The sequence below is a fragment of the Lynx canadensis genome, chromosome C1, assembly GCF_007474595.2.
Source record: "Lynx canadensis isolate LIC74 chromosome C1, mLynCan4.pri.v2, whole genome shotgun sequence".
Taxonomy (NCBI): domain Eukaryota; kingdom Metazoa; phylum Chordata; class Mammalia; order Carnivora; family Felidae; genus Lynx; species Lynx canadensis.
In genome coordinates this window covers 623,228-637,372 of record NC_044310.1, presented here as the reverse complement: position 1 = coordinate 637,372, position 14,145 = coordinate 623,228, and the positions used below count along the sequence as shown (strand labels likewise).

At 56.6% G+C, this 14,145-nt stretch overlaps 1 protein-coding gene across 4 annotated transcripts in view; it reads left to right on the top strand.

Annotated features, from left to right (window-relative positions):
* The first annotated feature begins 937 nt into the window (after nucleotides 1–937).
* LOC115520294 (solute carrier family 35 member E2A) overlaps nucleotides 938–14,145 on the top strand; it is a 28,870-nt gene continuing 15,662 nt past the window's right edge. The window contains exons 1-3 of one of the 4 annotated variants that reach the window (XM_030324529.2): nucleotides 938–2,026; nucleotides 4,663–4,779; nucleotides 8,430–8,521. The gene's annotated coding sequence lies outside the window, so the exon portion shown is untranslated. Of the gene's footprint in view, nucleotides 2,027–4,653; nucleotides 4,780–8,429; nucleotides 8,522–14,145 lie in introns of all 4 variants that reach the window. The other 3 variants (XM_030324526.2, XM_030324528.2, XM_030324530.2) reach the window with 3 other exon arrangements.

The following is a 14,145-nucleotide window of genomic DNA, read 5'->3' as shown; positions in this document are numbered from 1 at the left end:
CTGATTCTTGGTTTCAGCTCAGATCACGAGCCCACGTTGGGATCCTGCTTGGGATTCTCTCTCTCTCTCTCTCTCTCTCTCTCTCTCTCTCTCTCTCTCTCTCTCTCTCTCTCCCTCCCTCCCTCCCTCCCTCCCTCTCTCTCTCTCTCTCTGCCCCTCCCTCGCTGTGCTCGCTGTATAAATACATACATACAGAAAAGCTATGAAACCTAACATCAGGAAGGAGAGCCCGTTGGCCATAACCTCGCTGCTGAAAATTATGTAAATTATGTGGGCAGGTACAGGTGCAGCCCTCCAGGTGTAGCCCAGCACTTCCCCTCCTGGCCTCAGGACCCAGCTGCGCCAGAGGCCTCCGGGCCGCTAGTTCCACCAGCCAGTACGCTCCCTTCGTCTTCCTCTTCTAAAGTTGGCCAGCTTGGACTGCAACTGCTGTCCCTCCAAATCAAAACCTGATCAGCAGCCGCGAGGCGAACTCAAAGGCCAGGGCCTCCACAGACTACCGGGACTTCACGGCACATCCCCAACCCGGGCCTCGGTGGTACGGTCCAGACTAGAACAAACGGGGTGGGGGGTACGCCGACGCCCAACACCCCCCCAGACCTGGGCAGCAGTGGTACGGTCCGGACCAGGACAATGGGCGAGGGACGCCGACGTCCAACATTTCCCCCCGCCACCCGGGCCCCGGTGGTACGGTCCAGACAGGAACAAAAAGGTGGGGGGAAGACGCCGACGCCCAACATTCACCCCTCCACACTCGGGCCGCGATGGTACGATCCGGACTGGGACAAGGGGCGAAGGACGAGGAAGTCCAACATTTCCGTCCCCCCGCAACCTGGGCCGCGATCCTAAGGTCCGGACCAGAACAAAGAGGTGTGGGGGGGAGAGGAGGAGGAAGAGGAAGAGGAGAAGGAGGAGGAGGAGGGCACCGAGGCACACTCACCCCTCCACACTTGGGCCGCGGTGGTACGGTCCGACCAGAACAATGGCGGGGGGGAAACAACGACGCCTAACATACCCCGCTACCAAGGCCGCGGTGGTACAGTCCAGACTAAGGCAGTGGGCGGGGAACGCTGACTCCCAACATAACCGCCCCCTCCCCCCAACCTGAGCCGCAGTCCTACGGTCCGAACCGGAACAATGGGCGGGGGACGCTGACGCTCGATACACCTCCCCCAACGGGGGGGGGAGGGTGGTACGGTCCGGACTAGGACAGTGGGCGGGGGATGCCGTCGCCAGTCACACCCCCTCCCGCCTGGGCCGCGATGGTAGGGTCCGGACTAAAACAATGGTCGAAGGTCGCCGTCGCCAAGCAGCGCGACTGCGTTTCCAGTTCCGACTCGGCGGCCGGGAAGCCCTGGGGCCCCGGACCTCGAGGAGCGCGGGTCGCGCCGCCACAGGGGCCGCTGTCGGCTCTGGGAGCGTCGCTTCCGGCGCGTCGCTTCCGGCCGGTTGCGGGCACCTCCGTCTGAGGCGCGGCCCGCCCCCGGCCCGGCGGCCGCGTAGAGCGGGGCGGAGGGACGATGGCCGCCCCACGGTGAGGCGCTGCCCGCCCGGCCTCCGCTCCACACAGGACGGAAGGCTCTGCTCGGGCCTTCCTTCCGCGATGCGGCCTCTCCTACACCCCAGCCTCACGCCGAGCCCTCGGGGCGTGGGAGCCCACCCTCCGCGGCCACCAGGCCCCGTGCCGGGCGCGCCCCGGCCAGCAGCAGGCGGCCCCGGTCGTTTCCCCGGAGGCCGCCCTCTCCGACGCGCGGTCCGCGGCCCACTTTAAACGCCGCGCGCCCTTAAGGCCCCGAAGTGAGGCGGGGTCGCCCGGTGTCGAGAAGGCGCCGCGCCCCCCACCCGCCCTGCCCGGAGACCTCGCCCCCTCGGCGCTCCCCGAAGTCGGGTGGCCCACCTAGTGGGGTGGGCGCCCTGTCCACGGCTGCGAGCGGCCGGCGCGGTCGCCGATGCTCGGCGCTCTCCCACCCCCGGCTGTGCACGGAGACCCCGCGCTGGCTGTCTTCCCGCGGCCCCGCTGCGACCGGTGGGTGGAGAGACCGCGGCGTGGGGGAAGGGGCCCCCTGGTCCCGCAGCACGGCGTCCGGTTATGCGCCCCGGAATAGGGGCCGTTTTCCCGCCGGAGAGCAGAGGCTCGGGCGCGCTCGCGCCTGGAAGGCTCCCCCGGCCCTCTAGCTTCCGGGCTCAAGTCGGGGGCGGGGGGCGTCCTCGATGCCTCGGGGCTTTGTCTAGGGGTGGGTGGCCGGTTTACGCGGAAAACGCTGAATAAAAAAACGGTAAAGGTTGCCTCCGATGGTCGCCTGTTGCTGTCGGGACCCGAGCCCGCCCCGCTGGCCTGTTCCCAGTCCCTCTCCTCCGAGAGGCCCCGGCCCACCCCGGGGCCTTCGCGCTCGCCGTGCCGCTCACGTCCCCGCTCCGAGAGACCCCTCGCCTTTGGGCCGGTAGCACCGGCCCTTGTTCTCCACCTCGCCGGGCCCGCCCTTTCCCACGACCCTGCGGCTCCCGGAGTCGCCCTCCCACTCCTAAATCCCGCCTCGCACACCCGAAGGCGCGGGACGCACCCGCGGCCGCGCGTCCTCGCTGCGGGGGCCGATGGGGGGGGCGTGTCACGGTTCCCGGGCTTCTCGAGTTTTATGCTCCCGAGGCGGACACGGCCCCGGAGCGAACCCAGGTAAAAGACGCCTCATCTGTCCCAGGGACTAAAGGCACGGTCGCCCACGTATTTTATTGCACTTGATGTTTCTTCTGCCTAGGATTTTAGAAAACTGTCAAGGATAAAGGCTGGTCTCCTACCAAGTGCTGGTTTTATCGGACTGTTAGTTTGTCAATTGGGGTGGGAAATTCAGGCTCAGGGTTTCCTTCACTCCAGTCATCGGTTGACATCTTTCCCTGGTTTCACTGGGCCCTGTCCAGGTGACTGCCGTGCAGTACTCCTGCTTGGGCCTTTGACCCAGTGCTCACCGAGGCTGTGAAAGGGGGAGAAGAAAAAAAAAAAAAAAAACACAAAAAACCTGTCTAGAGATGGATTCTTTGTTTGGTGGCTTTTTAAAAGTCTTTTTGTTTTAATGGAGTAGAATGTATTTTACCAAAAGTATTTGAACTTGCAAGTAACATTTTAAAGCAGAATGAAACCGTGTTAAATAGTATGAAAAGGGAAATAGAAAGGTTTTTAGGTTAAAGAAATCCACTTTGAGCATAAATTAGAAAGTGAAGAGAAACCAAACAAACCCCAAAATATTGATGAATGTGGAACTCCGCCTGAGTTGACCACAGTTGGTAACCTGGCATTTTGACAGAGAGACTGAGCACGAACGAGGGAGGGGCAGAGAGCGAGGGAGACACAGAATCCAAAGCAGGCTTCAGGCTCTGAGCCGTCAGCACTGAGCCCAACGCGGGGCTCGAAGTCACAGACCTTGAGATCGTGACCTGAGCCGACATTGGACGCTCAACTGACTGAGCCCCCCCAGGCGCCCCGATATATTCCTTGTTGGATACTTGGATAGCGTCCTGTGTCTCGGTCTTAAAAACAAAGTTATTTTAAAACCACGTCTATCCTCTATGTACAGAGGGCCAACAAGACCTTTGTTCAATTGTTTCTTCAGGATAGATTCCCAGAGATGGAATTTTTGAATTATACTGTGTAAAAACTGGCAGCCTTTCAGTACATTTTATCTAAAATGCCGTGTTGACAATTTGAACCAATCTAGATTTCCTTACCAAGTGTTTGAGAACATCTTGAGCTCTTTGTTCCAAAACAGGAATTCTTCACCTCAGGCTTTAGAATTTAGGAGTCTGCAACATTGTACGGGGAAATATTGACGTCTTTATTTTTATTAGCCTCCAGCCGAACTTTTCTTCAGTGGTGAACGTACCACGGTGGCATTAGCAGGTGACACTAAACAGCACCCGTGGCTTGGTCTCCATTTTGGAGCGTAGGCACCTTCCCAGCTGATCCTGGGCCCCTCACTGCAAAATCGAGCAGAGTCCAGCCCCCTGTTTAGGACGTGTTACCTAGTGCCAGGCTCATACAAAGTAAAGCTACCACGGATTTGTTTCTTGTGGGGTGTCCCCACATTTCAGTAGACCTAGTTTCCTTTTATTTTATTTTATTTTATTTTATTTTATTTTATTTTATTTTTTTACTTTTTTTTTTTTTTTTGAGAGAGAGCACAAGTTGGGGAGGGGCAGAGAGAGAAGGAGACACAGAGTCCAAAGCAGCTCCAGGCTCCCAGCCGTCAGCACAGAGCCCAACACGGGCCTCAAACCCACAAACCGTGTGAGATCATGACCTGAGCCGAAGTCGGACACTCGACCAACTGAGCCAGCCAGGCCCCCCGACCTAGTTTCCTTTTAGTCACGCCGTGTGAACATTCTGAGGACGACTCTGGGCAAGAGAGAAGTTAAGAGCTGGTCTAAAGGCAGTTCATTAGCCACCCACTCCACGCTGGGCTGAAAAGGTTATGGTTTCGTTCTTGTTTGTACCCTAATCAGAGAGAGAGCATTGAGACCTTTCTCACCAGTGACCTGGGGACAGCCAGCGCTCCACAGCCACCTGGCCCAGCCTGCCCCACCCTGCTTCCAGGGCGACTCGAAATCCACTATTGGCTCTTAAAGTCAATTCCTTGTCATCACATCAGGGTTGCTGACCTTTAGTTTTTGCAGGACAAGAACTGCTTCTCTCTGAAAGCTCCTTGAGTCGCGTGGTTTAAGAAAGAAGAACAGGCCGTGGAAACACGAACTGGAGTCCAGGAAGGCATCTGTGACCCCACCAGGACTTGGGTGAGTGGGACCTTCTGAGCCCGGGGCCAGCTAACTTCCGGCTTCCGTGTGTGATGCCCAGCACAGCTTCTGAGGGTTTTCACTGCCTCCTGGAGTGCGTGTTCTGTTCAAGATTCGAACTGCAGGCTGTTTACTGATGACAGACATCGATGTCACTTGATCCATGTTGAGAAGAGCTTCGTGTCATTGTCCTTTGTGTATTTACTGTGCGTTACTCATTTTTACTGTTGTCTGATGTTGCGCCGTGTGACAATTCCGTGGCTTCTGTGTTCATTCTCTTGTGGAGAGACAGTTGGGTTTCTGCCGTGGACATTCCCACGTGTGTCTCGTGGAACCCATGAGCAGGACTTCCTCTAGCTGAAGGGAGATCCGTAGGGTGCAGTTGTTAGTGGGATCGTGGTGAAGGTTGCCAAAGGGTGATTTTGATTTTCTCATTCTCCCCTCCCTCTTCCATGGGCCAGTTGACTGTGTCCTGTGGGGAAGGGCTTTCTCCTCATCCCTGTTTATCACTGTGGATGTTCGGGTGCTGATTCTATTCAGCGGGCTCTAATCCTGTGCTACCATCATTTACTTTCTCTCTCACGCTGCCCCTGGATTTCTCCAGAGGGCGTTCTCTTGTGCTTCGTTCTGTGTCCTTTGGACGCGTCCCCATCATTGTTTGAGCGCTTCCTTTTCTGGCCCAACTAACGCCCCAGCCCTGGAATCGGCCGTTTCTCCGAGGAGGCTGGTTCATTTCAGTGGAGAATGAGATTTAGAAACAAACACTGGGCCAGGGTGCTGGCTGCCACTGGGCTGTCACTGCCTCGGGGCCCTCAGCGGCCAGATTGCGCAACAGAGGCAGAGATGTGTCTGTTGTGGACACGCACGGTGACTGGGCCTCTGTCTGTCCGGACCCTTGAGTGCCACTGCCTGATTCCTCCGCTCCTCTCAACGCCACCGTCCGTTTCACCCTTCCTGCTCCCTGTGTCTGTGCCGGGTCTGAAGACACCCGAGGTCTCGCTCCCGTTAGCTGCAATATACTGCCTTATTGCCCAACCCAGAATTCCTGACCCGTGACTCAAGAAAAAAGCCTACCTTTTAGAATTCAGTGTTTGCTTGGGATTCTTTTGGTCTTGAATCTGAGCACGTGTATTTTAAATACCATGTTCAGAAGGTACTTGGGTGGGTTCTTTATCTCCTCTCTTCAGTGTGACTGTGTTATTTATTTGATTTGTGGTTTGGCTCATATATTTTTGTTTGTGTCTCACTTTATTTTTCGTAAGTATTTATTTTGAAAGTGAGAGAGTATGTGTGCCTGTGTGTGTGAGCGGGGGAGGGGCAGAGAGAGAGAGAGAGAGAGAGAGAGAGAGAGAGAATCCCAAGCAGGTTCCACACTGTCAGCCCAGAGCCCGATGCGGGGCTCAAACCCACAAGCCCTGAGATTGTGACCTGAGCCAAAGTCCAGAGTAGGATGCTTAACTGATTTGGCCACTGAGGCGCCCCCGTATCACACTTTAGAAATTTTATTGATTGTGATGAGGGAGCATAAGGCAAGCTGAGGGCAAATCGCAAGCTAGTATGCCCCCCCTCCTCCGGCACCAGGTGGGATACGTGTGACATTCCTCAGGCACTGCCGACCACCCAAGGACAAAGGAGAGGACAGAAAACCAATGGTAGCTGATAGAGATCTCAGTGCTGCAGGACCGGAGTCTCCATCGGTTTACAAATATCTTAGTAAATTACAAGAAAAAGGCCATCTTGCCAATAGCCTAACCTCCAGAAACCTGTAGGCTCAGTTCCCCGGAGCCTCAGCATCACTCTCCCCTCCATGGTGATGGGGGAACAGAGGCGAGAAGGAAGTGGCAGGTCCGTTAAATTTCCTTAAATGTCCTTATGACCCGCAGCCCATTGACAGATACTTGTGGCAAATACAGAGCAAGACATTTCTCCAGAAACCCCTACTGTCCTAATGTTAATGTTTCACTAGAGAGAAAACAGCCCTAGCTTGACAATAGCAAGGCGTCTGGTATCCCAGGAGTCTTCTTTAGTACATGAAAATCCCTTTAGAAGCTTCCTCTCATCTTTCCCTCCCCCAACTCCACAGTATATAGCCAGTCACTCCGTACAACCCCAGTGCAGTGCTTTCTGCCACGGGTCCTGTCCCTGAGCTTTAATAAAATCACCTTTTTGCACCAAAGATGTCTCAAGAATTCTTTCTTGGCTGTCAGCTCTGAACCCCTATCACCACAAAACCCCATCAATTTGACTTTATTTTATTTTTTTTTTTTTTAATTTTTTTTTTTAACATCTATTTATTTTTGAGACCGAGAGAGAGAGAGCATGAACAGGGGAGGGTCAGAGAAAGAGGGAGATACAGAATCTGAAATAGGCTCCAGGCTCCCAGCTGTCAGCACAGAGCCCGATGCGGGGCTCGAACCCACAGACCGCGAGATCATGACCTGAGCCGAAGTCGGACGCTTAACCGACTGAGCCACCCAGGCGCCCCACTTTTTTTTTTTTTAAACGTTTATTCATTTTTTGAGAGAGAGAGCGCGCCTGAGCCGGGGAGGGGTGGAGAGAGAAGTAGACACAGAATCCGACGCAGGCTCCAGGCACCGAGCTGTCAGCACAGAGCCCGACACGGGGCTCGAACTCATGAACTGTGAGATCATGACCTGAGCCCAAGTCGGACGCTCAACCGACTGAGCCCCCCCCAGGCACCCCTGACTATTTTTGGTTTTTAAGCATTTAAGCGTTCATATAGTTCCAGAAGTCACAACTATCTGAACAGGTGCATTTGAGAACTTGTCCTCTGTCGTCCCCTCTCCGTGCCCCCTCCTGGCCCACCACCAGTCTCCTTTGTCTTGGGCTTACCCTCCCGCGTTTCTAGTTGCTCGGTGTAATTTTAATATTGTTGTCTTGTGCGTGATCTGTACTCCGCCTGGGTGCGTCAGAACCTTCCCTCTGTGGCGTTCTGTGGCTCATCACTGTGTGTCTCCATGTGGGTTTCTTATTTATTCTTTTTAAGGTATATTCTGACTCCAGAACTCAGATTTTCTGTTACTTCTCAAAGTTTTGTCTTCTTTATATCTATTTTTTTTTTAAGATTTTATTTTTAAGTAATATCTACACCCAATGTGGAGCTTGAACTCACAACCCCAAGATCAAGAGTTGCACGCTCCCCATTAGGGGCACCTGGGTGGCTCAGTCCGTGAAGCGTCCGACTTCGGCTCAGGTCATGATCTCGCGGTCCGTGTGTTCGAGCCCCGCATCGGGCTCTGTGCTGATGGCTTGAAGCCTGGAGCTGCATCGGACTCTGTGTCTCCCTCTCTCTCTGCCCCTCCCCCGCTCATGCTCTGTCTCTCTCATTCTTATAAAAAATAAATAAACATGAAAAATTAAAAAAAAAAAAAAAGTTGCAGGCTCCCCTAACTGAGATAGTAGGCACCCCTTCTTCATCTCTTTTTTTCTCTGCTGGAAATTTCTTTCTTCTTATTTTTTCCATGCTTGGGTTAGCATCTCTTTAATATTTTAATTTCATGTCTCTGTGCTGCATTCCAGATAATTTCCTCAGATATTTTTTCAAATAACTTTTTATTCAGCTCTAATCATTTCTGTTTAACCCATCACTCGAGTTTTTTATTTCAAAATTTTAAACTTTTTATTTTCAGAAACTTGTAGACTTGCAGAAGAAAAAACTTCACCTGTGTACCCATCTCCCAGCCCCTCCTGCTGACGTCTTACCTGAGCTTAGTTCGATTTAGTAAGTAGTCCAGGAGTATCGTCCCAGATCTTAACTTGGGGACAAGACCACTGTCTAATCTGCAGACTGTATTCAACTTCAGCCAATATGCCATGGGTGTCCCTTTTCTGGTGGGTGGTCCTGTCTGGGGACAATCCCACCTTGCATTCAGTGACCGCGTTCCCCCCCCACCCCGTGGTCTTTGCCGGTGGTCTTGACCTTTGTGATGTGCGTACTTTTGGGTGTGTCTGACGTGTACTCGCGACTACATTGCGGTTGTGTGTCTGTGGGCACCAACACCACGGCAATACCACATTCTTCTCAATGGATCGGGGCAAACGTGGACTCTCATCTCTAGTGATTTCAGCTTCGGCAGCTCGCTTCCAGTGCCAGTGTCTCAGGGTGAAGTCAGGCCTCCTGCCTGTGACTAGTCTGCACCTGCCGGGGAGCAGTGTGGACGCAAGGGCGCCCTTGCTTCAGCTCCGCAGGCGGGTGACTCCTCTCTGGACATTCCGTCTACCCCTCCCCCCCCATTCCCCCCCCCCCCCCCCCCCCCCCGGGAGGCGGGCCCTCCCAGGGTCTGCCTGGCCCTCCTGTCCTTCTGAGAGCTTTAGGACCTGGGGCCCTGGGCTCCACCTGTCCCTCCCTGCAGTGGCCAGGCTGCCGCCCCTCCCCCACTGGCCACCCCCTCTCAGCGGTGATCTTTGATCTTTGATCTGCATCCATTGATCTCAACCCGCCAAGGTCTTCAGGCCTGAATTGAGGAAGCTTTTCTTGGGAGCAGATCTGTGGGTGTGGCTGGGAGCAGCCCCCGGCTCCTTTTGGGGGGGTCCTGCCCTGAGCTGGAGCTTCCTAGGAGCTTCTGGTGAGATTTCGCTCCTGCTGCCCTGTTCTGGATTTCCAAGGGCCCTCTCCTGCTTGTATCTCCTTGTGGCTGGGCACTTCTCTCTGATGCCCCCCCTTCTGGGACTGACCTTCCTCCCGCTCTGCCCTCCTTCCAGCCCCTTCCTCACGTTTCCTGTCTTGCTCATGTCCCAGCAGGCGGCTCAGCTGCAGTCTCTGTTCAGACCTCTCCCTGGGGCCTCGATTCCTTACCTGAGGTCTCTCCTTTGCCTGTTGAGTTCTCCAGAGAAGATTCCTCTGGTGGTTTGCCTGGCCACTCTGTGGTCCTCGGCCCCTGCTTCCCCTGCCTATTTCAGCCCCCACCCCAGGCCCCCGGAGGAGTTGAGTTCTTCACTCTCCTGACCAAGCCCCTCGACACCCTTGCCTTCTCCTGTCCCCCACCTCCGCGGGTTTCCGCCCCACCAAACGGAAGCAAGCAAGGCCGGGAATCCCTGTGTGATTAGCGAGTGTTGATGTGAAGGACAGAGGCAGAGCCAGCGTCTGTTCTGCCCTGGACGGCCCCAGACCTGGTGTTCATATTTGGACTTGGTGTGGGAGCCTTGCACACTTGGAGGGCCCCTGCCCCTCTGTCCCCCCTGGCCGGACGTGAGGCCAGTGGTCTGCCCGTCCCTGTGCCCAGTTGTCACGTTGGTTTGTCACCGGACTGGGTGGACTGTCTTTGGAGATGTTGATGGTCCTAAAAAGACCATGCACTGGAAGGTGAGTGTTTTGTGGTGGCCTGGGCCTCTGCCCCTGGCTGCCTGTGCCTTGTTCTGGACGTGGGGGATGGGATCACTGGTGTGTTGGCCGCTGGTCTGCGGGACGGGGCCTGAGTTCCCTGCTCGCCACTCTTTTACACTCTTTTACACTCTTTGTTTGTAAGAATATGGAAGAATGTGGATGGTCTTGGGGGGGACAGCCTTGTGGGTAAGGCTGTCATAGATTGCCTTCCACCGCTTGGTTTTGTCGTTTCGGGGCTCCGGCAGCTGGAAGGTTTCCCCGTTGGCTGTGGTGGCGGAGGCCCGCGCCCCGCTGCTGTGCGCCTCGGCCCCGCCGTGTGCTCTCACTTGTTTCTGCTTCAGGAGACATTTAGGTTGTGTTTTGCTTTTGTTCTGCTAGTAACAGAACTGCGGCATTAACCCCGCCCTCAGGCGATGTGTTTGAGGTGCCTGAAGGGCTCACAGCACCCCCCTTCCCCCCAGGACCACCACCTCTGCTCCTGCAGCCAACCCCAGCCACGGCCTCGTGGGTTGTCCCTTCTTTCGTTGCTTCCTGTCACTCGCAAAGACTCTAGAAAGGACACATCCACACCGGTTAGGTCTGGAACCTGTTTGCATCTGTGCTGTGGGTGTTTTCAGCCTGGGACAGTCAGTAACAACTGGGGGTGCCTGGGTGGGAGCGCGGTGGCTCTCTGTTTGGCTGCGGTTGAGAATCAGCCAAGGAGCTAGAAACCATTCTGGTGCTTGGGCCGCACCCATGAATCCCTGTGCTCACTGGTGTGCGCAGAGCTGGGCCCCCTGTGGCCAGCTTGTTTGAGCTCTGGGCGTGTGCGTGTGCAGCCAGCATTGAGGGCCTCCCCTGGCCTGCCGGAAGGGTGCTTCCCCGTGTGACCCTACGGGAGCGGAGCAGCAGGACACAGGGGCAGCAAGGGCGAGTGAAGTGGCCAGGTGCAGGTTGGTGCTGTGTCTTTGGACGCCATAGGCGCACCCATGACCAAGGTGTCACTCCGGGGCACAGGTCCAACAGAAACACACGGAAAGACGCGCACAGAATGTTCTTGGGGGCACAGTGTGAATGTTTGTTAGCAGAGGGTTGTGTCCAGGCGTGATTCAGGCATGAGGATTGGAGCCGTGTCCTCCTTCGTTTAAAATCTACTTTCTTGTTAAAGGTCTATATACAAAGAGAACATGTGTGTCATTCAAATGGTTGTTTCTGGTTTCTTAGGTCTCTGATGATGACTGGGGGCAGGGGTGGCCCCGGCTTCTCAGTGGGAGGGAGACTGGACTTTATTAAGGAGGAGAGTGAGGGTGGCACCACAGCTCCTCCTAGGATGTTGGGAGATCCTCAGAGGGAAGCCCGGGGGCCGGGGGGGGATGGGTGCTGTGAGGGGACCGCTCCCCGCCAGCCTGTTCTTCGCTGGGACTGTGGGTCCCGTGGGTGCCTCTGGATCGGTAGCCCCTTGCCCTGCAAACTGGGTGGACCTTGGAATCTCAGCAGCGGCTTCAGGGCCCCTGTGCTAAACGCTGCCCCCGGATCACAGAGGCGGCGAGGGGCAGGGAGACAGGGCGGGCAGCCAGGCCCCGGGCAGAAGGGTTCCTCACTCCCTCTGTAAGGAGCCAGGGTCTGGGGCCTGGAGGCCTTTGGGGTTGCGGTGCTCCCTCTGCTCTCAGAGACCCTGTGCCACAGCAGTGGGCTTGTCCCTGCATTTCACCTGCCCCTGCAGCCAGACCCTGGTTCCAGGCGGGGCGGGGGGAGGCGGGGCGGGGGGTAGAGCACGGACTCCCCACGTCCCCTCCGGCCCGGCCAGTCTAGCTGCACGGAACCCCCGGACACGCTGTCACCCTGAACAGAACAGTGGGACCGGGCTGGGGAAGAGCAAGCAGAACACGAGTGTTGCAGTCAGCGTCCGGAGCCCTTGAGCTCGTCCTCGGGTGGGGGCGGTGGGGGCCCACGGAAGGGCCGGCAGCCCTCGTCGTGACCTGCGCTGCACTCTGGGGAGGCTGTCCTGGTGCAGCGGGGGCTGGGGTGCGTGCGGGCAGACTGGGCAAGACGAGGGCGCTCGCTGGGGCTCGTGGCTCCGGGCTCGTGCACAGGGGGAGGGACACCAGGGGCTGAGGCAGGGCAGGGGGCGGATGGCCGCGTCTCTGGCGCTGCCTCTGCCCGGGGGCAGGACAGGAACCAGCTTTGGGCTGTGGGGAAGTCAGAATCTGAAGTGCGAGGAGCCTTTGGGCACTTGCCCGCAGAGGCGCAGGGGCCGGTGGGGCAGGTGGGGCAGTGGGCAGCCTGAGCCCCGAGGGATGTCCTGCTGGAGGGTCCGGGGCTGGAGAGGGCGGGTGCGGCTCCCGCTGGCGGTGTGGCCGCCTCAGCGCCCGGCCCCCCCCTGCTCCACGTGCCTGGATGTTAGGGATGAAATATGACGGACATCCTTTTAGATGTGTGACTGAGTTCCCCCAAACAGAGGAAACCCCAGGCGTCAGAAACTGAGGGAACAGGAAATCCGAGTGGCCAGCCCATCGGAGGCCGCCTGGGGTCCCGGGTTTGATGTCATTGGGGAAGGAGATGGGACCCTGGCCCTCCTGAGACGGGGCAGGCAGTTGTCACTGGGACTCTGCTTAAAGCAGGGACTTGGAGAACTGGCCAGCCCGCCACGGGAGAAGCCGGCTGTGACTCAGCCTGTGATCCCTGGAGAGAGGCCGGAGGCTCACCTCAGGAGCCATGCCCACAGGTCTGAGACTGGCAGGTGTGGGTTTCGTATGCCGCAGGGTTCATCTAGAAAGTAGCGTAAAGGGGCGCCTGGGTGGCTCAGGGGTTAGGCACCTGACTTCGGCTCAGGTCATGATCTCACAGTTCATGAGTTCGAGTCCCATGTCGGACTCACTGCTGTCAGCACAGCACCTGTTTCACATCCTGTCTCCCCCTCTTGCTGCCCCTCCCCCCCTCTCAAAAATAAACAGTAAAAAAAGATAGAAAGGATAAAATGGGTCCTGGGCCAGTGACACCCCTGGGGCACGTAGCAGCAGCAGACCCCAAGCCCTCAACTCTGGAAGTAACCCCCTCGGCCCAGGGTGTGTGGGGTCCCCGCGTATCAGGATCTGACGGGGGGTGACCGTAAAGTGCAGTCCAGCCCCAAGGCCAGAGTCTGCTGGCACACACAAGACACCAGGGTGACCTCGCTAAGGTCCCGGGTGATGAGCTGTGAGAGACCGTAAAACAAAAGATACAGGAAGGGATCGAAAGCTTAAGGAAATAACAAGACACCAGGGGCGCCCCGCGGGCCCAGCCAGCGGAGTGTGCAACGCTTGGTTTCAGGGTGTGAGTTTGAGCTCCACGTTGGGCATAGAGTTTACTTAAAAATAAAAATTGTTTTAAGTTGGGACACCTGGGTGGCTCAGTCGGTTAAGCGTCCGACTTTGACTCAGGTCATGATCTTGCGGTTTGTGGGTTCGAGCCCCACGTCGGGCTCTGTGCTGACAGCTCGGAACCCGGAGCTGCTCTGGATTCTGTGTCTCCCTCTCTCTCTGCCCCTCCCCTGCTCATGCTCTCTCTCTGTCTCTCAATAATAAATAAACGTTAAAAAAATTTTTTTTTTTTTAATTTTTTTTTTTTTCAACGTTTATTTATTTTTGGGACAGAGAGAGACAGAGCATGAACGGGGGAGGGGCAGAGAGAGAGGGAGACACAGAATCGGAAACAGGCTCCAGGCTCTGAGCCATCAGCCCAGAGCCCGACGCGGGGCTCGAACTCACGGACCGCGAGATCGTGACCTGGCTGAAGTCGGACGCTTAACCGACTGCGCCACCCAGGCGCCCCTAAAAAAAATTTTTTTTAAGCTGGATAAAATATTCAAAGCCAGGTGAGGTGTGGGAGAGCGGCAGTGTGCATTACAGCAGCCGGGACCACAGAACGGGCGGGAAGGGGCAGAGCCCTCGGGATGGCTTCGGGGACCTGGTGGCAGAGGCCGGGGCGGGGTCGTCCAGGTCTCCGTGCACGCGGTGGGTGCCTGGGGAAGGCCAGGTGCGGAGGCTTTGGTTTTCAGCACCTTG